The 25,253-nt window shown below is 39.1% G+C and overlaps 1 protein-coding gene and 1 long non-coding RNA gene across 3 annotated transcripts in view; both read left to right on the forward strand.

The window, feature by feature from the left end:
- Positions 1–25,253, forward strand: part of PRKN (parkin RBR E3 ubiquitin protein ligase) — a 1,234,090-nt gene that overhangs the window by 8,983 nt on the left and 1,199,854 nt on the right. The window lies entirely within an intron of this gene.
- LOC306666355 lies at positions 6,708–24,198 on the forward strand. Its single transcript, XR_013765283.1, has 2 exons — positions 6,708–7,257; positions 7,870–24,198. It is a non-coding gene; the product is annotated as an uncharacterized lncRNA (long non-coding RNA).

A 25,253-nucleotide genomic window follows, 5' to 3' on the forward strand; every position in this document is an offset into this window, starting at 1 on the left:
GTTGGTGAAGGTGGCCAAGGACATAGCTCACTTTTCAAAGTAGTTTTCCCAGGTGGCAAAAGAACATGTGGATACTCTCCTGGACTGAGATAGTGAATTACAGCTGGGTAATTTGATGTACCAGGTTGCTAATTTGTATCCTGTAGAGAAAAGGAAGCTTTGTTATGCTTTTGACAGGAAATATGACTTCACATTACAGCAGATGATCAGGGAAAGCAGGAGCAAATAACCATTTTATGTACATTTTGCTTTCTGATTTGAGAGTTTACTGTGAACGTTAGACACTTAATGCTCCTTTGGAATAGCTTAACATTGTCCTGCCCTTTGTAAATAATAGCTAATCTGGCTTTGTTGAAAATTACACAGTTAGAATTTTAAAATAAATTCTAGTAAAGTTGAGTAGGACAAAAGAACAAAATCTTGTAGTTTAATTTCCTTCAGAATCTTAGAGATGTCAGTAGAGTTTGGTTTCATGAAGCAGTTTTAGCTGGAACATTTGGAAAGATATTCCATTATACATTGTTAATAAAAATCTAAAGGAAATATGAAAGAAATTTCAGAATTTGATTTGTAAAGAAAGAAAAATTTGGCCTTTTGTTAGCAAAATGAAGTAAGCAAACACATGTTAAATTCAGTAAACATTTATTGAGACTAAATTATAGGACCAGTTTCAGGACTGAGCCTGCATAGCTCAATCACAATGGAAGTCATACTGAATGAATACACTGTGCACACATGTAAAATAATTATCAGCCATAATCAACACTACACGGGAAGTGTGTCTGATTGTGTGATATAGCAGGGGAGCCTCCGGCACAGGTGGTATGAGATGGACCTTCTGAGCTAAGCGGTCTCCTAAGAGGTAAAAGAAGAAAACAGATTTCATATAGAGGGACTGGCCAGTAAGACTGGAGGTTGTGCCGGGAAAACTGAGGAGCGTGGAGGAAGTGATGTGAGATCAGGGAGAAGCAGGGAAGGCAGCTCAGGGCAGTGTTCCATGCCATGCTGGGGAGTTTGGGTTTGGGTTTCTGAGTAGTGAGGAGTCCCTTGTTCTTGATGCTGGGAACGGGCATGCTCCAGTTTATTTTTAGAAGGGTAACTGGCAGCAGGGCTGTGTTAAATCTCACTTACTTACTTTTGGTTAACATGGATATTATGACCATGCTAATCTGTTCTACCCTAATTTAATAAAGAGCAGCATATTGGCAACAAATGGACAGACGGTGCTTGTTAAATTCTGAGGACCATTTGGGCAGAGGAAGCAAACTTTAATGCTTTACTGGTCAGTGGGCAGGTTAGCACAGCTTCATGGACCAGGCCTCCTCCAAGTAGTAGCAAGTGGCTGGGCCTGTGGCTGAAGGAAGAAGTGAATTCGGATTTAAAAGCGGAAGTTCCAGCAGCTTAGTAAAGCTCCCTCAGGCCTCACACCACTTCCCACTCAGGGTCTTCAAGCCATGAGGACAGTGCATTTTGATGAAATCAGAGTGAACAAACCCTTCAAAAGTTTGTGTCCTTCAGCTTACGGTGCCAGAATCACTTCCTGCTGAACTCTAAAGACCTGATTCTGCGTGTTTACTTTCTCCAGGAAAGAAGAGTGCTTGTGCCTAAAAGGTTCATAAATGAAAACAGGTAGGAATTAGAGGCGAGGAGATGCAGTGTGTGCCTCTCCTTTGCCTTCTGCAGTGTCCTTACAAGGATCCTCTCTGTTGGTATCTACTTTGGGTTGTGGCCTCATCTCATTTTTCTTTGTGGAGGCTGAACCCAGCAGAATCCCAGCTAACTGCTGAAATAGATGAAAGAATAAATAAGGAGGGGAAGTAACTATCTTGCTTGATGTGGGAAAATACTACATATATTTAAAATGTTTCATATTTTGAGAAGGCGATTCATTGATCCTATGAGAGATTTTAGTCTGTCACATTTTTCTGTGTAAAAACTTGGAGTTAGCCCAGGATGATGATATATGTCCCCTCCGCCTTTCTTCACTGTTGTTTGTCTTTATTGTATCTCTAATATTAGGGAAGCTATTACATTATTTTAATGTTGGAATAAACTGGGCTTTTGAAGTGGTTACTCTATGCAGAATGTTTACAGTATAAATCACATGGATATTCTTGCTTTTTCACCTTTAGCTTTTAACTTTGTAACAAAGGTGATTTTTTTTTCCCCCTCATTGGGGTCTGAATTTACCGAATTTACTTATTTTCCTAATGCAGTTTTTTCTCTGTGGAATATTCTCAGTTGAAACATATGCTCAAAGCTTCAAAGTAATTACAATGTCACTAAAAGCTTCATAATCACATTACTGAAACTAAATGTTAAGAAATTTGATTTTCCTTGATTCAATCATTTCAATTTAATTCTAGGCCACTGCGTGATTGATTGAGGAAACATGACAAGCCCAAGTCAAGGGGTGTTTATAATGCCCAAAGCCTTGTAGAGAAAGCTGCAAGGCAATTTAATTTGGGCAGGAATTTGTTTTAATTATTCTGAGGTTGCTTATTATTTATTTATTTAATGGGAAAGGCAGGTGTATTTTCTAGCATTAGTGTTTGGCCTGCTCGGATGGGATCATTCCGTCTGGAGGTTCAAGCCCCTCCTCCTCAACCCTCCTGGACAAAGACCCAGGGACACAAAGCCGAAGCTGCTTCCTAACTGTTCTGAAGGTATAAAGATGTTCTTTTGGGTTGTTTAAAAGACAGGTTTAGGGCTGGGGTTGGAGCTCAGTGGTAGAGCAAGCCTAGCATGTGTGAGGCACTGGGCTCGATTGTCAGCACCACAGATAAATAAGTAAATAAAATAAAGGTCCATCAACATCTAAAAATTTTTAAAAAGACAGGTTTAGATTTTAAAATTTTTGGAAGTGGGGAGCCGGGTCTGTGTAGCGTTGACCATCGCCCTTCCAGCAGCGCCTCCCCGTACTTAAATCCTGGGGCCCACAGCCGCCCTGGTCCGCGAGCACACAGAGCAGTCTCAGTGAACAGCCACTTTTTCTCATTGCTCACAGGGGGCAGAGGAATGATCATCCATCAAGTTCATGTCTGTGGTTGTTCTGAAAAGCCATTTATTTTTACTTTTTAATGAATTATGGAGACAAATATGAAATTACCTTCTAAAGCAATATGAATTTCCCTAATTTTTAGCACAGTTTATTTTAATCACGTAAGTTACAAAACAGTAAATTTCGAATATTTATTGAGTGCATTTGATATCTCCTCAGCTAGAAGTCTAGACATAGCATTGAATTATTTTAATAATTGGTTTTATAATTCTGCCTCTTAAATTATCCTATAGTCACACAAAAATCAGTTGGTAGCATTTGAGTCTTTCAAATTTCTGATTGTGAAGTGAGTTTTGAACCCTAAATATTTTACTTTTATAGGATTTTTGACAAAATGAAATAAATGTATTGTATTTATCAGCTCCTTATTCCCTGAATTTAGCATACATTTCCTGCCTTCCCTCCCCTATGACAGATGTGCTATTTTATAAATAATAGTCTTACCATTCTTCTATTTCCCTGAGGGTAGGTATACTGTTTTATTGATTTATTGTATCTTTTATTTTTTTGGTACCAAGGATTGAACCCAAAGGTGCTTTACCACTGAGTGATATCCCCAGCCCTTTTTCTTTATTTTTAAATTTTGAAACAGAGTCTCACTAAATTCTTAGGATCTCACTAAGTTTCTAAGACTAGCCTTGAACTTGACGTCCTCCTGCCTCAGACTTGAAAACTATTGGGATTATAGGCATGTGCTGCTGATCAGAGATTTATTGTACTTTTTTGAAATAAAGATTTGAATTAAAAACACATATACTGTTGATGCCTAGTAGATTCCTTATCCCCTTCCTTCTCCATCTACGCCATATCCCACATCACCTCTCCCACCAAACTTCAATATCAGAATATCTCCTATACTTACCTTTTCACCTCCACACTACAGTGTAGCAAAATGATGGTAATATTGCCCTTTATAGGGATTTTACACTGAAGGAACTAGAATTGAAGTGGGGAACCTCAGTTGTCTGTGAAGGTACCACTTGCTGGTTTAGGTTCTTGAAGATAGAGAAATAATCCTGGTTTTGACATTTGAGTCTTAACAGCTTCCTCTTGCTCACATTAAAGAATATAGAAAGAGTAGGTCAACTTTAGGACATCTATGTAACTTCATATTTGAACATTAGGTTTGGGGTGCTTGCCTGAAGTGGGCTTTCTACTATGTGCCAAAGGTCATTTAAGATGGAGATAATCTGGGATTTGATATTTACTCTACTTTTGCATTAGTAAGCTAGCCTGTTTAAATACATCATGGACACAGGCAGAAAACATAAGACTCTGTAGAGACTGAGTACCTCATTACTGTGGTGCAGCAAGTTATGTAAGTATCATCATGTTTACATCAGTTTCCTTTACCTCCAAATCCCATAGGGTTGATGTGCTATGGCCAGAAGGGTCTATGCACACAGTAGGTTTACATTGCAGATGAGGAACACTGAGTTGGGAGTATCTACCATTTTTATAGCAAATAGGAAGCAAACCTGCTCTTTGGGGATAAATGTTTCCTATTTCTAAAACTTATCAGTGACAGACAACACTGAGAAATGGCCAGAGTAAAATAGTAGTCAGGATCATGGTATATGTAGCAAGAATTTGAGTGATACTTTCTCCTGAAACTGCATCCTACACCATCTTGGCTTTTTGTGAACTTTCACATGAATATGCCACTCCTTGGTCACTCTGATTAATCAGACCAAGAGAGGCTAGAACCAAATCTCTGCTTCTTGTCTCAGATAGCATTTAATTAGGACTGAAATCAATAGGATCCAAAGCAGCAGGATGAGGCCAGCCTGCAGTATTGACTTCATCTAATATTTTCCTGCTCCCACATCAGACCAAAGTTTCTGATTCAGGCTTCTATGAATAAATCCCAGAGGGAGATCAGTGGGTATTAATTCAGAGAGCCTAAGTCAAGTCTGTTAACTAAGATGATCTGCACAAGGTAGTTTAAAATGACTTGCTGATTTTTAATACCACCATCCATCCTAATGGGGCAGTAGATGTTCCAGAAAGCAACCTTCATGTCCTGTGGAGAGTCATTCCACGTCTCCTTCTCCCACATAGAGCACACAGCTCATTGTGGTTTTGAGTTCGTTGCTACACTGATTGAAATCCTCATTGCACTGGTTTCCTGAAGGCCATATGAAATCCTCTTTGCACTGGTTTCCTGAAGGCCATATAGACAGAGTCATTGAGTAGCTGCGTCTAGATTACCTTAACCTAAGGCTGAGAGTTGGGAGAAGCCTGTGAATTTGTATCAGTCAGATGGAAACAAGGTTACCCTAGTTGGTGAGCTTACCCAGGTAGGAGAGGCAGGACCATGTTTGGGAGACATTATTAGTGGCAGAGTGATTCTGGACCAGCCATATCTGCTTCTGTTAGTAGGTTTGATCCAGTCAGTCTAATTCAGTTCCACTCAGAGAATGGACCCTAACCACGGTTCTCTGTATCGGTGACCGAGACTGATCAACAGCAACAACTTGTTTTCATAGTTTGTGACCCTATAGAGGGCCTTCTTTAATCTGCCACATGGCATAACAGATAGGCCATTAGCAGTCTTATCCAGGAGTCTATAAAATATCAAATGTTTGGTTCCTAGGGTCACCGTCTGACAAAGGGGACAGCTTTCAATTTAGACCATTGTGGTGACCAGCCCCTCCCACAGCCTGTCCTAGGGTTGTCATTGAGGCTGGATGACTGCTTCTGTTCAGAGTGTACCATCAGTGGAGAGAGCCTCTGAGAGCCCTGGGAGTTAGCTTGTTTCAGGTGGGGATGATTCCCTCAAGGGGGAAGCTGCTGGTTTTTTTTCATATAAGACTAAAATGAAAGTAGGGCCAGGCTGTTGCTTTTTTTTTTTTTTTTTTTTTGGTACTAGGAACTGAACCTAGTGGCGTTTAACCACTGAAGCCACATCCCCAGCCCTTTCTTATTTTTTATTTTGAGACAGGGTCTCGCTAAGTTCTTAGAGCCTCATTAAGTTGATGAGGCTGGCTTTGAATTTGCAATTCTCCTACCTCAGCCCTCCCCCATGCTGCTGGGAGTATAGGCATGTGCCATCTAGACTATTGGGTTTTTAATATACCGTTTCCATTTGACCAGCAAGTGGACCCCCTGCAAATGAGAACATCCAGTGTTCATTTTCTACCAGAGCTTAGTTACAGGTGGTTATGGTTTCCTCAGAGTTCACATGTTGGAAATCTAATACCCAAAGTCATACGTTAATGGTATTTGGGAGATGGGACCGTGGTGAGGTGATTGGCCTTGAGAACTGTCCCCAGGAGTGGATGAATCAGCGAATCACCCTGGGAGCTCTCTCTGGCTTCCCCCAGCTCTGTTTCACCATGTGGTGTGTGGCATCAAGTCAGGATGGAGCAGGAAGGCCCCTGCTGGATGCCAACACCAAGCCCTTTGATGTCCCGGCTTTCAGAACTTGGAGACAAATACATCTCTGTTATTCGTGAATTGCCCAGTCGTGGCATTCTGTATGGCAGCTGACTCCACCTGTAAGGCACTGGTTAATAGCTGTTGTTGAAAAAGAAGAGAGAGAGAGAGAGAGAGAGAGAGAGAGAGAGAGAGAGAGAGAGAGAGAGAGAGAGAGAGAGAGGAGAGAGAGAGAAATGAGGGGCCATGCGCTCCATGGTGAAGACGTGGGCAGTGAGCTCTCTATGCAGCAGCTCTTACTCTCTGGATGGGGGAGCCGCGGCCACAGCTCCGCAGCCAGTCAGTCCAAAGGGATTCCTCAGAGGCCTCGGCTCCCTGCACCTGCTGAGAGGCACCAGACCTCGTCATTGAATGCTCTGTCCTTTCCTCTCATGGACCAGGTAGAATGCAAACTTGTGCACCCATATCCAACATCCTCCCTTTTCCATCAGACGGCTGGACGTGCATGTCTTTCAGATTCCTGTGGATGGAGAGACCTTAGATCTAGCCCAGTTATCTTCTTACAGAAGCTATGGTCGGCGTAGAGAGAAGGATCGCATAGTATGGATGATACAGCTCAGCTGCACGTCAGTCGACAAGGCACATTTACTGTTGGTTTCAAGAAGTGGCCCACTTGGAGCTCAGCTAAATGAACTTAGCGTTGGTTCCTTCTAGGACCTATGGCAGGTAAAAAGGTCATCACTATTGATGCTACTATTTCAGCTGTGGGAATTCTTCAGATAAACCACCACATCCACGTAGCCTTTGTGCTGGACCTCGTCGCCCTGTGGTTACAGTAGCATACCCACCCCACCCTGAAATGGAGGAGAACAAGTGAACAACCAAGGATCCAGTTGCCATTTGCATAGCTTGTTTCAATCCCACCTCTTTTATCTTCATTAGTAGGCAGGACAGGGAAGACTCAGTATCCCCACCCCTCACCCACCCCCAGTGACCCTCATTTGGACAAGAATATTGTCTCCCAGATCCTGGAGAGTTTTTTCATATCCCCAAATCTAATCTCTGGGTCCATTCTCCTTCCTCCTCTAGACAGCCATGTTTCTGTCAGCATCCCTTCCTTCACCAAAAACTGGTCAGAGGTATGATTTTACTCTGTTTAGCCAGTTGCTATTTCTTGGTTGCTAGCAGAAGACTTGAGGCTCCTGAGTCAGAGATAAAGGATTTTATGAACCAGGGCACAGCCAGCAGCGTGAGCATTGGCATGCAGGCCTCACCCCACATGCCGTGGTCCAGGTGATGCTGTGTATGAGCGTGTTTGACTGTACCTGGGGAACTCTGAGCCTAGAGAACTTGCTGCTTTTATGATAAACAGTAAACAAGCCTGCTCTTTGTCCAGGGCAGAGGTTACTTCTTCTTACCATCTGCAACAGCAGTTCTGAGGAAGAGCTCCGGTCATAGGCTGGCCAGTCCCTTGAAGTCCTGCATACCCAAGCAGTAGGATGCAAGGCACCAAGGAAGACTGGCCCCCCACATCTCTTTAGCTTCCCCTTGGCTATATCACAGCAGGCAGGATTTTATTGTGAAGCTGCCCTGAATAGGGTTAGAAAAGTGATTGAAACTGAACAGCAAAGGCTATTAGATTTTGACCTTTGAATTAGTGCAATAATAGTTTAAAAGTGGGAGAAAATTCAAGGTGTAGAGGAGAAAGAGGATGATCCATTTCACATTTCACTTAATGTATCATCACTGTTTAGAATCAGTGTCAGAAAAATCTTGGTAGGTTGTTTTCAAGGGAATCAGCTCTCCTGCTCATTTCTAGATTATTGAAAATATAAAATTGTCTTGCTCTGTTGCTTGCTTCTCAGTGGTACTTAGGGAAATTTTATTTTATATTAACTTTTTAGATGATAATTGGAACGAAGATATGATTTTCATTCCTATTAACTTTCTTACAGACTCTTCTCAGTTTATTTGCTGGCCTTAATTGGGGCATAAAATCTGTAAGTTTCTAGCATAGATATAGATGTAGTTTCTCACACTCTTTTCAAACATTCTTATGGTCAATATTTATTTGGTTTTTGGGGGGAACAGCTAGACTGAGTCACTAGGAATGCAAAAATTTAAATATAGTAACAATTTTTTTTATAAATCTCCCAAATAGCTTTAAAATATGCTGTTTACTTTTGTATCTGTCTTATCAGAGCCATGAATTTTGAAAACTAAATCAATGATTTCTCAGGATTTTTTCCCTTCGGAAGGAGAATAATCCTTTCTCTAACCATGGTAAATACAGTAGACAAGTATAATTGCTTAGTACTTTGTTCTGAGAGTATCTTTTATGCTCTTAAGCTCATCAATGATTATTAAATAATATTATAATTATAAAAATAAAAGTAGGTTAACATGAATGCCTAATCACCCCACAACTTCTTTTGACAACTCTTAATTTGGCTTAATAAGTAACATTTATATGTTGTACACCCTAACAGAGGGGTGACTGGATGCCTTTCCATAGTGAATACATGTGGCCTTCTTGATTTTGTCACAGTAGTCATTATTTGCAGCTTGAAGGGGAAAACTCTCCTTTTTTCATTGGAAAACATCCTTTATATATACCAGAAGTTCGACTCAGAATTTAATGAACTATTCTGTGAATATATGGCTATGTTCCTTGAGGAGTAAATTTTAGGTAGAAAAATCTCTGAAAATTTTTATCTAAGGATAAATTATAATTATCTGGATTACTTTACTCTTTCACTGTGGTAGCAAATAAAAGAGAAGTTTTTTTTTTTTCCAAACATATCACTTTCATCAGTAGATTGCTGTAGCATTTAGCTCTTGGTATGTTCTTAAGAATTGTTCAGTCATTGATCTGTATCTTTATCTAGATCTCTGGTGGGTTTCCTTTACATTTTGCAAATAGAGAAAATAAATAAAAATAACGACTGATTTTATCGAGTGCTCGTGTTGTGCGGTGTATTTTAAGTGCTGTGTCTGATGTGTACCACTTTATCTTCATTACCTCTTGTGACACTGCTGTTGTCCCCCCCTCCCATTACTCTGAACTCAGAGAGGTCGCATAGCTCGTCCAAGGTTGAGTGAGTTACTCCCATTGGTGTGGCCTTCAAGCACACGCAGCTGGACACCCTGCTGCCTGAACCTGTGCTGCTCCTTTCTTTATTTCCACAAATCTCTTGCCTGGTCTCTTATTTCTTTCCTAACAGAACCCTCCTTCTTGCCTCTTGACTCGGTTTAGAGGATAAAATAGCAGATGAAGCTGAAAAGTTTCTTTGACTTATAACAATTTCCTCCAGAATTATCTTGTTGAAAGTAAATAGCCCATCTGGCTTCCTCTTTCCTCAGAGCAGAGCTCCTGAGTGTGACTGATGCTGGCTGTACTCCATGCAGTGCGCCTGTGGCCCTAAGCAAGACGAGCACAATCTGTTTCTTCTGTTTCTAATAAAGGAAGAGAGTGCCTTCATTTGCCTCTTTAATTCATGGCTTGAATTTTATGTCCTTTCTCACAATGGCCGCTTTCCTGCTGTGGCTTTTCCCCCCAACATTCAGGTAAATTTGAAACTCCATAATAAATGCTTTCCAATACAAGGACACTACAATGAAATAACACTTAAACTTGCACTTTAAAACCGTGCAAGAGGTCGTTAGCTGTGTGACTCCCATTGATTAGCAGGAGCTGAAGGCGATGATAGAAAGCAGTGTTTCTGCTGCTCTGTTCTCTTCCCACTCTGAATAAACAGGAGTGTTTAGCCCTGTGTGCTGGAGTCCACGGGGGTCGGCCAGCCAGGCTGTGCACAACCTGAGAGTGTACCTCTAAGTGCCTTAATTTAGCTCCTGAGTTTACTTCTAGGAAACAGCGGGGACTATCCCTCAAGCCCTGATAATTACCTTCCTACAGGGCTGACTGAGGGTAACAGAATGGGGACTTTAAAATTGAACCTGAATTCTCCCTGGCCAAGGAAGTCATTTGATTCTCTCAGTGTCTCAGAGCAGATAATACTGTAAACTTTATAAGCTGTTAAATGCATTCTTTTAATTTTTAATTTTGTTGTGGAACCAGGTTTCAAGAGGTTACCATGCAGTGTTTGATGCTGTTTTTCCATGACTGACAACTGTTCTCCCAATCCCATTATTTTGAGGGAAGATTTGAAAAAACCCAGTGCCATGTTGGATAGTGCTTGCTAAATGTCAGTTCAGAGAGAGGCATCTCTAGGTTTTTGTACTTGAGAACATGTCTTCCTTAAAGAGTAGTAGCAGGTTCCACTTAATTAAGGGCACTTCTGGTTTAAAGAGCGGGATTTCAGGCCCAGAATGTTTGGACTGGCCCTGCTGTCCTCAGTCTACATCAGTGAAAATACAAGTACAAATGATATTGGGATGTAGCTGTGCCTAAGACATGTTTACCTTTGAGATGCTACATTGTATCTTAATACATTTTCTTTCAATGTGTATCTCTAGACAGTTGACAAATGGAGTAAGATGACTTGATTCAGTTTAAAACTGATGAACTAAAGAGTCATTATTTTTTCTAGATTTTAACCATATAAATAAGAGATGAAGTCCTGAAGTCATTTTATTTTATGATTCAGATGTGCCCACCTTCGAGTACATGCTCTGTGCTGTATCTTACCAGGCCAACTTACATATAGTGACTAGCTTTCTTCAAGAGATAGTTCTCATCATCTCTGATTTACAGATGAGTAAATTAGGCCTTTTTTTTCTTATCTGGAACACATTTTTATTCTAGATATTCACAAGGTATTATAACACTGAGTAAAATTTCTTACTGATTATGCTTTAAGAATTCATGTTTATTCTGCATTTTCGGAACTCTGCTAAAAACATCTTAAGGTATCAGTTCAGCAAAATGTGCCAATGAACCCAGACACCTGATTTAAATATTCCCAAATTTAAATCTAGTATGGGCAGAGACATTTACATATCTAATTGTTTTACAGGAAACCCAAGAAAGACTGAAGCCCAGAATTTGACTGACAGTCATGATCTAGTGTCACTTCTGATGCTCAATCTTCTAAGAGTTTGTGGGGAGAGGTGATAGAGTCTATCCATGGGAGGGAGTGCAGGCAGGAGGCCTTGACTTCCTGTAGGAAGTTTGTTCTCCCAGAATGCCACACTCCCATGGTGGGCTTTCTGGCCACTGCCCCCTGCAGCCTCTGATGCCTGATAGTTGCCCCTCTTGTCCAGGTGAAGTACATGGTCCACTCTGGCTCTCCTGTTAGTTCTGAGACCTGGGGCTGCCACTCCTCTCACACTTTGCTCTCACTGTCATTCTGAGGCTCTGAAGGTACCAGAGCAAGAATATGCCTCCGAGTCCCAGGTTCAACTGTTTCCTGCCCTGCCTGTCTCTTGAATGAGGCCCTTACTTACAAAGTAAGTACCCCTCCTCCAATCACTGGCCAAAGGGCCTGATCTCTGTGGTGCCTTTGTAGTCTCACACCTGGGAGAGTGCTGGCATTTAGTCTCTTAAACATGTTAATTGATAAAAGAATAACATTACAATCCAACTTCTCCACATTTTGCTGGCAGCTGAAACAATGGTGATACTATAAAAATAAGCTAAATGGAAAAATATTTGCCAGCCATGGTATGTGTGGACTCTATCCCAGTTTCATAGTTCATAATTAGGCTCCACCTATTGCCATTTATGCAACTGTGGGCTGGGAATCTTCCTAAGCACAGCCTCCTTGTCTGCAAAATGTGGGCAATGTCATCGAAGGCCATCAGATTAAGTCCAAAGTTCTTAGGCCTGTGCCTGACCCACATGTAAACTGGACAGTTGGCAGATGTGAAGGACATATACAAAAACGAAGTAAACTAGAGCTGGCCTGTATCACATTTCATCTGCCAGCTCTACTGGCAATTTAAGGTGTTCAGTGTTCTGTCTCCCAGGTGTTTAGACATAAATCTGTTTTGGTGTTAACCACAGGATTTAAAATAGAATTGAACAACACAGTTACAAGTTAATTAACATGGATTAGAGATAAGGAATGAATATAAAATGTTAAAGTGCAACATGGTAAAGATAAAATCTTTACGATATAAGATGTTCACGTGTATAAAAGTTTCCTATTTAAAAAGTAGAGGTTTATTTCATTGTATTGTAGTTGACTTCATTGAAGTCTTCAAAGGTCAGAAACATATTCCCTGGACTGCTTTTTAAACCCAATGACTTAATTTTTACTTTCAAGTTATAGAGAGTCTAATATTAATGTTTGCTTTGCTGTAATATAGGTAAAGGTCGAATGTCTCTTAATAGACAAACAAAATGTAAAATAAGATTTTCCTAGTAATCAACACCCAGAATACTATCAAAAACCCACAGTAAAGTCTTAAGTAAACATTCAGATATTAGGTGAAAGTTGATTCATTTAATTTTTACCTAAATCATTAAAAGATCTGATTGTAAACATGCCTTTATGGTTAAATCAGTCCCCTTAGATATCAATGAAAAGGACACATACAGTGGAGCCTTTCTGTGACACTGATTCATTAGGAAAACTCATTTAAGGAGTTAAACATCTCTCACTTGTCAACACTGAGGTAATTATACACTATTAATTCTCATGTCAGTTCAAAAAGTGCTATTTTAAAACTGTTCATTTCATCAGTCTGAGAACTGGGATAAGGTAGACAGCCTGCTGTAAACCAATTTAAGATGTGATTACATTGCTTTAGTCCTGCAATGCACGAATCAGAAAGTTGATTTAATGTGAATACAGCTTTTGAAATGTTTCTTACTTCATTTTGAGAGATGAATATGATTAGGCAACCTTGAGAGGACAAAGGAGTTGAAGTAGAAGAAAGGAGCTTTAATTTATTCTGCCATTTGCAGAATCAAGGTGGTGGGTGGGGAGGGCTGAGGGAGAAAATTTGGAAATGGTAGTTTTCTTTGTCTGTTTTATCTAAATGAAGCTTTTGTATGTATCTGCTTCCTGCATATTATTAGCTGAGAATCAGAGTTATTTAAACCTCTTTACAGTGAACATTTATAAAGAAAATAGAATACGATTTTTTTTCAAAACAGGAATTTTTGATTAATTATTTAATTGCTTCCAAAAGAACAATTTTAAATAAACAGAGACTCAATTTATCATGGTAGATATTTGGAAAAGTTGATTTTGACATCTTGCTGTTTTTAGTGTTTGAAGTTTATTAATAATGCAAATTTCGTGTAGGTGCTGATCTATAAAATTTTTGTTCTTTAAGCTGTTTTTCCTAGTTTCTTGACCTTGTAGTACAATGATGAAGATAATTTTCAGCTCATTTTTTAAAGACACATCAATTTATGGGAGATACGTAGTTGTACAAAGACATTATACTATAGTTTTTCAGCAGTTTGAATTGATTCTGTTTTTTAAGCACTTCAATAGAAGATACATGGGAATTATTTATAAGGAAAACCATTCCCCCCATGCAATCATGAGCTTCCATTGGTCTTATCTTGTGGGCGTATAGGTATGTGCTTCTGTCTGGAATTGAGGGTTTCGAAGTTATGCTTTTGATAACCCAAAAGTTCAGTGGTGAGGACAGAATGGGTGAGTTGAGCATGGAGTCTAGTTGTGCCTGACCTAGAAAGAGTCCTGCTTCTTTATCATCTGGACTTCACAGGCTCTTATCACATTGCTGCAAGCCCTCTGCACTTTCAGTGGCACACAGCTCTGCTGGACTTTTGTTTGTTGATTGTTTTTGGTCACTTAATAGTTACTACTGTATGAAAGTGGCTGTTGTCTTAAGGTTAATTCTAGTGCTGACCCATTGAGTCAGTTTTTTCTAAGAATGCCTCTTGCATTTAAAAACTTCTTTTGGATTACTTAAACCTCTTACTTGTGATTCAACCACAATTCTGATAAAAGTCCATTTCCATTCTTAATTCTTGTCTTCTTGTATGATAGTTAAGTATTATGTTGCGAAAAGTCTTTCAAGTCCCTCATTATAATGTCTCATTGAAGCATTGCTTTGCAGTCCACTCCAGTAGATATTTTTCTTGCTCATTACAGTTATAATCATATTGGAGTTTGCATTTCTCATCAGTTGGCAATAAAGCAAAAAAATCATATTTTATAAGTTCAACTTTGGTATATCTGAATTGATATTAGACCTTGCTATATGACCTAGACATATGTAAAGCAACTACCTGTGGGTGCTGGAGCGTGAAAGAAGCAGGAAGACCGGAGGGCTATCTTGGAGGAGGAGAGGAAGGGAGCTCTAGAAATAAATTCCTCTCTGCATCCTTTAGACTGTGGCCAAGTGCAGTTCCTGTGGCCCGGACACGTGGGAAAATCTTAGTCTTTCTGGCCAGGGAACTCAGAAAAGTGAACCCCTTACACTTTGGAAGCCACCGTATTTAGTAATTGACCTGGTCCTCCTGAACTGAGCCACTTAGAGCTACAGGCAGTAAGACAAAGAAGAGATAGGAGGCTAAGAAGAAAAAGGACCCAATCAGTTGGTCCTTTGTGAAGGATTTTCCCCATAGCCCACCCAGTGACTTCCACTTAAATTTCACTAACAAGGATTGTGTCACTAGGCTGCCCTTGGTTGTACATGAAATTGGGAAATGTATCTTTTTAAATCTGGGCACATTGCCACCCCCAGTAGTGGCAGTTCTGCTAGCAAGAAGAAAGGGGAAAAAGGTATGGATTGACTGCGTGACCAGCAGGATCTAGCAGTAGATGGGGATGCCTTGCACATGTCACTCCTTCTCTTGACCCACTGCACATCTGCAAAGTCCTCCAGGGAGGGAGGTGCAGGGACTAAATGAATTAAGTTCCGGAAGCATCTCCTGTGATTTCCATTTGAAAAGGACACGAGTGAGGTAGCTTGATGTGGCATGTGTCGCACCATTTCTTAGTTCTTCATGGCTCTTAATATGTTGATTTGACTTCCTCTCTTCAGCCCTGCACTTCTTACTCAGATGGTGACTTAAGAACTTTGCTTATTCAATTTGGTGATGATAAGGAGAGAAGAGGACCATGGGGGAGGACCATGTCTGTTTTTCCTTTGATCTCTGAGCACTAAGCCATGCTGGTACCTGGCACAGGGCCTGGCAAATACATGTTAACAGAGGATTTCAAAAATTATCCTACTAGTATTTTGTTGCAATTAATTTATTTTTCCTTTGCTTTTCAATAAATTAACTTTACCTTGTCAGTTACTTTGTGGTAGGAGGATCTGAATTTCCACGTTTTTCTTGACCTGAGACTTTTTTAAAAAAATGTTCAAATCTATAATTTATTTTAATTGCTATCTTTTTTGTTGTTTTTGTATGTCTGTTTAATGTTGTGTTATAGCAAACTGAAGGCCTTTTCAGTTTATTGAAAACCTGAAAGTTATCGGGAAGTGGGGAGAATGGTATAATGACCTCTCCTGATCAGTCATCCAAGCTTAAGGATGTGTGATCTTCTGTCATCTATGTTTCCAATCACCAGTTCTCCTTGGAAACTAAATTATTTGGAAGGAAACAATTGTATTCTAAATTTAGCAAATGAACTACAAAGAAAATTATGGGACAGTGGAATATATTTGAGTACTAATTCCATATTAAGGAAATATTAGTATTTATAGATGTTATTGGTATTGTGGAATACTTCAAAAGAGCTGTTTCCTTTTAGTGATATGTACCTGAAGAATTTATGGGTGAAATAATGTAATATCAGGAATTTGGTGAAAATTTGCTTTTTAAAAGTTTCTTCTTATCACAAATCATTTGAATAAATAATACAGTGAAACTGGTATCTAATTTCTTTATGAATTTATGACTGCTCCTCCAACAGTCTTTCCTCCCCAATCTTTGAAGCCTAACTAGGGAACAGGAACAAACCCACCATCTCAAAACCAGAGGTTTCAAGAGAAAATCCATAAGGAGAGAAGGGCTGGGATCCCTCTTCTCATAGGCTTGGCTTTCCTCATGCAGCAGAAACACATCTTTTCTAGGCTGTAGAATTGATCCTTGACCCCAAACAGAGATTTTAATGATCTTGCACTCTGATTTTATTTTTCTAATTGTTTTCTTTCAAAACATTTAGCAATCATGGGCACCAACCAGCACATATTTTCTTTTCAAAATTTTATTTTTGCCCTCTGTCCATGATTTTAAAAATTTTTATCATTTTTCCTGTAATCAATTTGTTTATAAAGAGCAGAGAAACTAATATTTGCTGATAACTTGTGTAAGACCCCTTGTATAGTTAGATGGTCATTTGATTCTCCCATTAGCCATCATTTTGTACAGTCCTCTCCTGCAGCGACTCTGAGGCTCAGAGAGGACAGCACTGCTGCCAAGCTCAGCAGTTAATAGGTCTCTAAGATTTGGACTCATGGTTTCTCTGACTCCAAATCCCATGTACTTCTGATTCTATCATATCGTACTATTAATACTTTCTCTTTTCCTAAGTATCACTTGAAGCTTCTTTAACTAGTATTCTTGTAAATTAAGTTTTCAAGCCAGAACAATATGTTGCTCAGATTCAGAAATAAATTCTTGAAATACAAAAGACCATTGAGAGGCCCTCTGAGTGTCTTACTCTATACTATTTAAATATACATACAGTGTATCAGTGTAATCAGGAAGCATCCATTTCCAAAACATCATAGATCATATGGGTCAGTGAAGTCTGGAGAGTTCTAAAACAATGTCTTACTCAGTTGGTAGAACTGTGAATGAGAAAAATACACTGTGTAAGTAAAGGTTTTGAATATTTTTGCAGTTCTCATTTTACAAATAAAATTATGTCTTGGGATTTCTAAATGGTGCTATAAATTCTGTAATATTTCAGTGGCAGTAATAAGAGGTTAGATGTGACTCTTTATTTTTGAAATTTTAGGTTTTCTTAATGATAGTTACCATTACTGAGATCAACCAACCTTTAAAATGTGTTTTAGATTTTGAAGTAATGCTTCAATATCTTTGATCCATAAATATTGATGCACTAATTTTCTGAGTTAAAAACTTTCTTTTTATGGTTTTGTCCTTGTTTAAATGGGCAAATGCTGGCTAAATGTCTGGGAGAATACAGTACTTTCAGGAAATGACAAGAAGTATTGATTTACTTTATTCTTATTCCCTCAAGCAGAACAGCCATAAAATATGTTCAATTTCTTCTCATTTTTATCTGCAGATTACACTGACTTGTGGTACATTTGACAGGTGTGGACATGATAGGAACATATTGATGTTTACTAGAAGTTGACTTCAGAGCCTTAGAGATGAAAAGCTTATGACAAATTCAACTAGAGCTTTGTTCATAGGATCACCGTGCTGTTAAATGCTGGTTACAAACATACATGCAGATCTGACACAAGAAACCAGTCAAGGACAATGCCCACTGGACTGAAAGTTCACATCTATTAGGAAGCAACATAGAATTTACTGAACTATCTTAGAGGATTTAAGGAGTTGAACATATATCCCAAATTAATACTGTCAAAAAATATTAAGTGTGATTATATTCAAGTCACATAATTTCATATAAGACACTGATTTTTTTTTTAAAGTATAAAGGTTAAAATTCAACTGTGTTTAATTTTTGTTCAATTTTCAAGTGTGTGTGTTAACTCTTTGATTAGTCACAGGTGACTAAATTCTTTCAGGCTTATAATGTGTCTTTAGGAGCGACTTAATTTAATTCTGAATGGAGTTAAGAGTCTCTAAGCTTGGAGGTGCCTGTCTGCTCATTTGCTGTTTCTCTTCAGGAGCACCTGTGCAAGCAAGCAGATTTCCTAAGGCCTTCCATAGAAATATACCCATTGTGTATGCTTTGTCTTCATGTGGACTTCTGTTTCTGAAAGCTCTTGTTCTGCTGAGTTTCCTTGCTAGCACCCTAACGTCTGGCATATAGAATGAGAGATGTGATCAGGATTGGCTGCTAATGGCAGCTATTGACAGAAGTGCCTACCAGCACTCTATTTCCTTTTCTTGGTCCCAGACACCAGATTCCTCCAGTATTTATCTCTGGAGTTGCACAAGGTCAATAGGCACAAATTTATTTACAGTACACTCCGTAACATATGTAGATCATGTTAAAAAAACTCATGGGCAAGTTGAGTTAGCTCACTTATTCCTAACTTGCCTCCTCTTTGAATCATGGTGTCACTGTGCACCTCTTCAAATGACCCTTTAAAAGAAGTTGCAGTTAAACTCATTATGTGAAAGAGTTGCATCTAAGATTCAAGACAATGAATCTGCTGGGCGTGGTGGCACATGCCTGTAATCCCAGCAGCTCCGGAGGCTGAGGCAGGAGGATAGGGAGTTCAAAGCCAGCCTCAGCAAGTGAGACCTTGTCTCTAAATAAAATACAAAACACTGGGCTGGTGATGTGGTTCAGTGGTTGAATGCCCCTGAGTTTAATACCTGTCACCCCTCAAAATAAGAAAGATAGTGAATTTATTTTGTTTCTGGAAAGCACGGAGGTAGTTATTGGCATTTCATATTTTGGTGTTAGAAGAATGAACTTTAACAGATAGATAGTTCTCCATCCAAGTTGTGTTCCTTTAATGCATTTAAGGAAGGGGCTCTCATAGATGGTGACTGTATCCAATGATGTATATGTCACCCTTATATATGTCACCTCCATTACAGACAGATGTTGGTGCAGCTAGCTCACTACTGACTGTCAGCCCAAGATCAGTTTAAGAGAAGAACTTGAGAAAACTGTTTGTTGTCAAAAGTAGAACAAACAACATACTTCTTTGATTCTTATACCTTTATAATGACTGTTGGGTAAATTACCACCTCATCTCTTCTGAGGATGCTGCATTAGTGGCAGATGTTATAAGGTGACAGACAGGAAAGGAGGATTATTAGGAAGGGAGGCAGGTGACTACTTCAGGCAGGACCTTGTGGGGCACATAAATCTTGCAGGAGTGTATTTGTGAGGCACCTTAATCTCCTGCCTGGAGAATAGTCATTGGCAATGAGCTGAAAATGATCTACTTTGCATTTGGTTCATCTTACTCATTTTAAGTTGATTCCCATAATTGGCTTAAATTTCAGAAGTTGCTTTTTATATTCTGGTGCAAATTATATGGGATGATTCTTTCTGTTCACTTATTTCTGCTGACACCTGAAGACTGATTAACTTAGGGGTTCATTGGTTATTAGGTCTCTGAACAGAGAGTAGTCATGCCCAAGGAGTCAAGTAAATGTGATTGAAAATGTTATCTCTGGGGAAGAATCTGGTCTGTTTTGGGATCCCAAGACCACCCTCAGGTTTCATGATTTGCTAAATGGACTCACAGAAATCAGAAATCTGTCATATTCACGATAATGGCTTATTGCAGCAAAGTGATGCAGATTGAAATCAACGAAGGTAAAAGGAGTGTAGGGCAGAGTCAGGAGTTGTGAGCTTCCAGGCATCCTCTCCCAGTGGGTTTGCCTGGACAGTGCTTGAGTCTTCCACATTGATTTGTGGGAAAACATGGAGCATTTTTGTCAACCACAGAAGTCCACTGAGCCTTGGTGTCCAGGGATTTTGTTGGAAGTTGGTCTCCTGTACATGGGGCACCTGTATGAATAACCATAGGGGTTATTTAGTCTCCAGCCCCTCCAGAGGTCAAACTGATACAGTGTGGCTCAGGGTCCCAGGTGAACAAAAACATGTGTTTTTCCATAACTATATTGTTATATAAACTGGTGTGGCCCAAGACCCTGGGTATATAGGGACACTGTTATTGGGTAGGGGGTAGGGTATTCCAAGGTAGAGATAACATTACAGAAGCCACAGGGTCAGACTTTTCTTGAGAATGTGCATGGTTTGAACACATCAGTCCTGCTGTGTTAACCCTTTACTGCATGTCTGTGTGATACACAGGGAAATGGTATCTCAGTTGGATTGTATGGCTGAGGGTATTGAAAACAAATCACCAGTGATTTTTAAAAATCCGTGCATGTAGACACATGACGTTTTATGATGACCTGTTGTCTTCAGAACCTAGGAAGGGGGAGCTCTAGCAATAGTAAAATAGGCTGGTGCACAGTATCTGTGTGGGAGGTTTGTCTTTTCCCTGTTGCAATACCCAAGGCTGCTGCCACTACTTCAGTGGATAAGATACCTTCCTTCCATTTCTCATCGTGGGTATTGATTCAGGATGAACTTATTTATTATTGGTTATTTGTTGAGGCTTTTAAAAAAATACCTGTTTTGAAAGTATGAGAATTCAATAACAATACATGTGAAAATCATTCATTAACTGGAGGTACTAAATACCTTTCACCAAATGTGTCCCATGAAACACTGGTTTCCAAAATTATTAGTGGTTGGATAAAAGAATATGAGTTAACCAAGCTTGAGAAATACTGTTAACAAAGTTAACCTTTTTTTTTTTTTTTAACAAGACTTTTCAGAGCCTTTCAAAAGAAAAAAAAATATGCCTTGATCCTTCAGGTGTTAGCCAAACTTCTTTAGCAGTAGGACCTTTTATCTTGGGGCATCCAGAGGTTGTTGGTGGAATACAGAATGATAGGTGCATTTAACCATGGTTATTGTTCTTTTTTGAAATCTCAAAGCCAAGTTTTGTTTCTTTGAAACACACTCTTGAAATTTTGCAAAAAGTTGACATTTTTCTGCATTAATCCATTAGGTAGTACATGTAACTATCTCTCTTATGAGATAGTGCCATATATTTTTAATTCATTGAAAAAAATAAAATATTTGATGCTAAAACATTGTGTTTAAAGTGAATATAAGCTAAAAAAGATACTTTTATAATTATCAAATGGGAATGATCTAGCTTTACATTTCCAGCTATATATTTAGACATAGGGTATTTGTTGAAAAACCTTTTTTATGTATTTGTGAAAATATTTCTTATTTATAATCTGATGCTTATCACATGGAAAATAAAAAAAATCCATTTTTCATTTTGGTGAATTTTTGTTTATTTTTAAAGAGCTCAGTGGGAGACAGCTAAATGAATGTAATATTGCTTTTGAAAACTCCATAACCTTCGTGACCAAAGCTTTTAACTACTACATAAAAGTGTCACATTAGTGCCATGAGTATAGTCACTTAATAGTTATTCTCTGTAATCATAGACTCAATAGCATAAAATTTGAAATTATAAAAAAAGAACTTGAGGACTTTTTTAATGATGTTTTTTCAACTTCTATGCTTTTTTTTTTTTTTTTTTTTTTTCAATTCTGGGGATTGAACCCAGGGTTCCATGCCTTCTAGGTAAGTGTTCCTTCACTGAGCTGCATCCCCAGCTCTTCTTACTTATTTTATCATAGGATATTCCACTAGTAAAAGGCAAAATAAAGGTGACCATCTGACTGGTCACAGTTAGAATCTGAATTAGGTCATCCTCTGTTCTTGTTTGACCTGCTATCCCCTTGTGGTGCAGGTGGTGGCTAGTACATACAGTTATCAAAACTTTGCTTAATTCATGGTTGTCTCTAAGTTTTCTCTTTCTTAGTGCCAGAGACTCTTTCACCTGGTAACTGAGGTAGACTTGTAATTCATGTGCGGATTGAACTGGTAGATTTTGTTTGTTTTGTCCAGGATAAATGTAGACTAGCCTCTTCAAAATTGGCTTCTGTTCTGCTAATGAGTGAAAGCTACTCCTTTTCCTTGATGATGCATTTATGTGGAGTAAAGGAATAAGAGACAATGAGCATCTAGCATTATGGACTTCAAAGAGATAACTGCTGGGCACGGTGCTGCACATCTATAATCCCAGTGGCTCTGGAGGCTGAGGCAGGAGGATCGCGAGTTCAAAGCCAGCCTCAGCAATGCTGAGGTGCTGAGCAACTCAGTGAGGCCTGTCTCTAAATAAAATACAAAATAGGCCTGGGGATGTGGTTTAGTGGTTGAGTGCCCCTGAGTTCAATCCCTGATTATCCCCCACAAAAAAAGATTGCTTAAGTTTGAATGACAACTTCTTTATTTAGTCTGTGTATCAGTGGACAAATTACTTGACCATTCTGTACCTGCTTGGTTTCCCATCAGTGAAAGGGAGGTAATAATGGTACCTACTCCTTGGAGTTGATGTGCGCATTTTGTGTGTGAATACGTAAAAATTGCTTAAATTGGTACTGGGCATATGACTCTTCAGTAAGTTTTAGGTGTTATTATATGTAACTAGAGCAAGCTTACTATTTACTGACAATTAGAAAGTTCAGACTCTGAAACAATTTAGATTGGACTCCATTCTAAAATGATATAAAATGTATTTCTTCAAATATATCTTCAAGAAAATAAATGCTCTGACTTAACCCACATAACTACTTTCCATCTAGATGAAGGAACACATCCTGTCCTATTCTTGAGTCCTCATGTGCTCAGAATAAGGGCTTCTGACTTCTGCCATGGATCTGAGATGAATCGCCCAACATATGCACATTTGACCTAGCAATATTTTGCTTAGGTTTAGTCTTGATGTTTTTTTTGAAATTCCTTTTAACATGGCACTCACTCATAGGACGCAGGCTTTGCCACAGTCTGCTGCCTTCAACTGTTGTGTGACACCCGCCCCCACCATTAGATTTCCGAGGCCGTGACCCCAGTTGTGTAACATGGAATTTATCTGGAGTAGCCTTCACTCAGGGAGTCCATGTGTTATGAGGAGGACCATAAAAGATGATATTCCTGTATTCCTTTCCCAAAGACACGTGTGTTTAGACATAAAATGCTGGGGCCCTTGTGTATTTTTGATAAATAGGTAATGCTGGAACCATGTCATGTTCCTGTCAGGAAGCTTAGTTTGAGGAACTCGTCAGGAACTGAGAGCATAATTATGCCCAATAGCACTGGCTACGTGAACACGGCAGAGGAGAATTATTTAGAAATATTTCTGTGTTATTACAACTGACATGATTCTAAGCAGGGTTGGCTCTGGCCTAACAGCTGTGTAAGCACCCGAAGAATGCCAGCCACTTTTTTATGGCTATTGTAGTTGGAGCTCCTTAACAGACCTTTAATGTCCTCAAAATTCAGAGGAGACTTCTTCTTGTTTGACTTGTGTGTTGTTTATCTGCCCATCGCAGTTAACTTCTCTCAATAAGAATGATGCCCTCTGAGTAATGCCCCTGGTGTGAACTAAGAAAGACCCGTGAATTATTAATAGCCCGCAGGGCTGCGGAGCCCTTGTAGGAATGAGAGCAGTGTGCTCTGTGCGACAGCTCTGTTCACCTGATCTTGACAAATTAGGAGCATCTAAAACATACTCCTGCTTGTTAATACAAGAAGTGGGGGAAAGGTGACTTGGAGATGCATCAATATTTAGCCCTTTTGTAGAGTCTCAGAAGGATAATAGGGAACAGTGTTTCTTCATAAATAACTGTCTTTCCTATCTTTGTGGTTTAGTGTGGTAGGCTAATGCCTTTCTGTCAAGCTAAGCTTTATGGTTCAATTTCCACAGTACTCCTTGAGAAACAATTGGAAAAAAATAGTAAAAACACAATTATAAAGATGCCTACTCCATAATCATTTAGTCCTGTTTATAGAACTTGATCCTTTTCAAGTATATATTCTCCTATGTATTAGGCTGATAGGCAACGAGAGCAAATAAAACTCTTTACAGGAGTAGCAATTGTTTCATCAATAGCCTGGCTTATGTCGGAATCTTGACAGGAGGATTAGGAGTTGTAGCCACATTGAAATACAAAATATGTAATGCTGTGCTGCACATGGAGATGGGTTTTAAAACCTTCTTAGTGTATACACTTCTGGTACTTAACTAAATTTCACTTACACTGGAAAATTTGTTTTAAGAAAATCAAAGACAATTATAAATTTGTTAGATACTTATCTGGTACTATTGATCTAGTATTCTTTTAATTAGTTATACTGTGGGCCTAATTTTTCATTTTTGTTGAGGGGTATAATACAGATGGAGAAACGTTTCAGTGTTTCATGTGGATCTCAGAGCCTTTCCCTGCTTACACTCGTCCTTCTCACTGTCCATGTCGAGATCCAGAGTGTCCAGGTCACGCAGCCTCCCTTGGTGGAGTCAGTGCAGATTGAGTGCACCTTATCTGAAATGCCTGGGCCAGTAAGAGTTTCAGATTTTGGAGCTTTCTGGATTTAGAAATATTCGCATAGAATTTATGACTTAGTATCTCTAATTGGAAAATCTGAACTCCAAAATGCTCCCAAATTCAGAAATTTTTGAGCCAAACTCAAATTTTCAGATTTCAGATCATCAGATCACCATTGTTCAACCTGTACCCTTACCCAAAATCACCACCTCTTGAAATGTATCACTGTACATTGATTTTGCCTGTTCTTGGACTTGAGATAGATGGAATCATGCATTATGTTTTCTTTTATGCTTGTTTTCTTTTCATTCATATGTCTTTGAGATTTGTAATTCAGTTCCATTTGTAATTTAGGCATTTGCTTTATGACTTGATTTTTAATTCTGGATACATATTTAAGTGAAATATTTTCCTGATATGAGAAGAATAATTACGATAGATATCTTGATACTCAGGTATGTGTAAAAGCTATAATAACTGTTAGAATCACTACCATAAATTTTGTACTCCAAATCCAGCACCAAAGAATTAGTGTTAATATAGGGTCTTCAAAATGTTCCTTGTCAGTTGTTCTGACTAATCTAAGAGAATGAGCTCTTCGTTGTGTAAATTAACAAAATCTTAATATTCATAGTTACTTGTTGGAGGTTGTAAATTGCCATTCTTGCAGTCATGCTGAGAATCAAATTGCATTTGTGGGCCGGCAGCACCCTTGTTGTGCCATCCCACTGGTAGGATAATTAGAGAGCCTGCTAGGTTTGGCCTGTATAAAAAAGTAGCACAGGTGGAAAAATTTACATACAT

The sequence above is a fragment of the Sciurus vulgaris genome (assembly GCF_902686455.1).
Source record: "Sciurus vulgaris genome assembly, chromosome: 7".
Taxonomy (NCBI): Eukaryota; Metazoa; Chordata; class Mammalia; order Rodentia; family Sciuridae; genus Sciurus; species Sciurus vulgaris.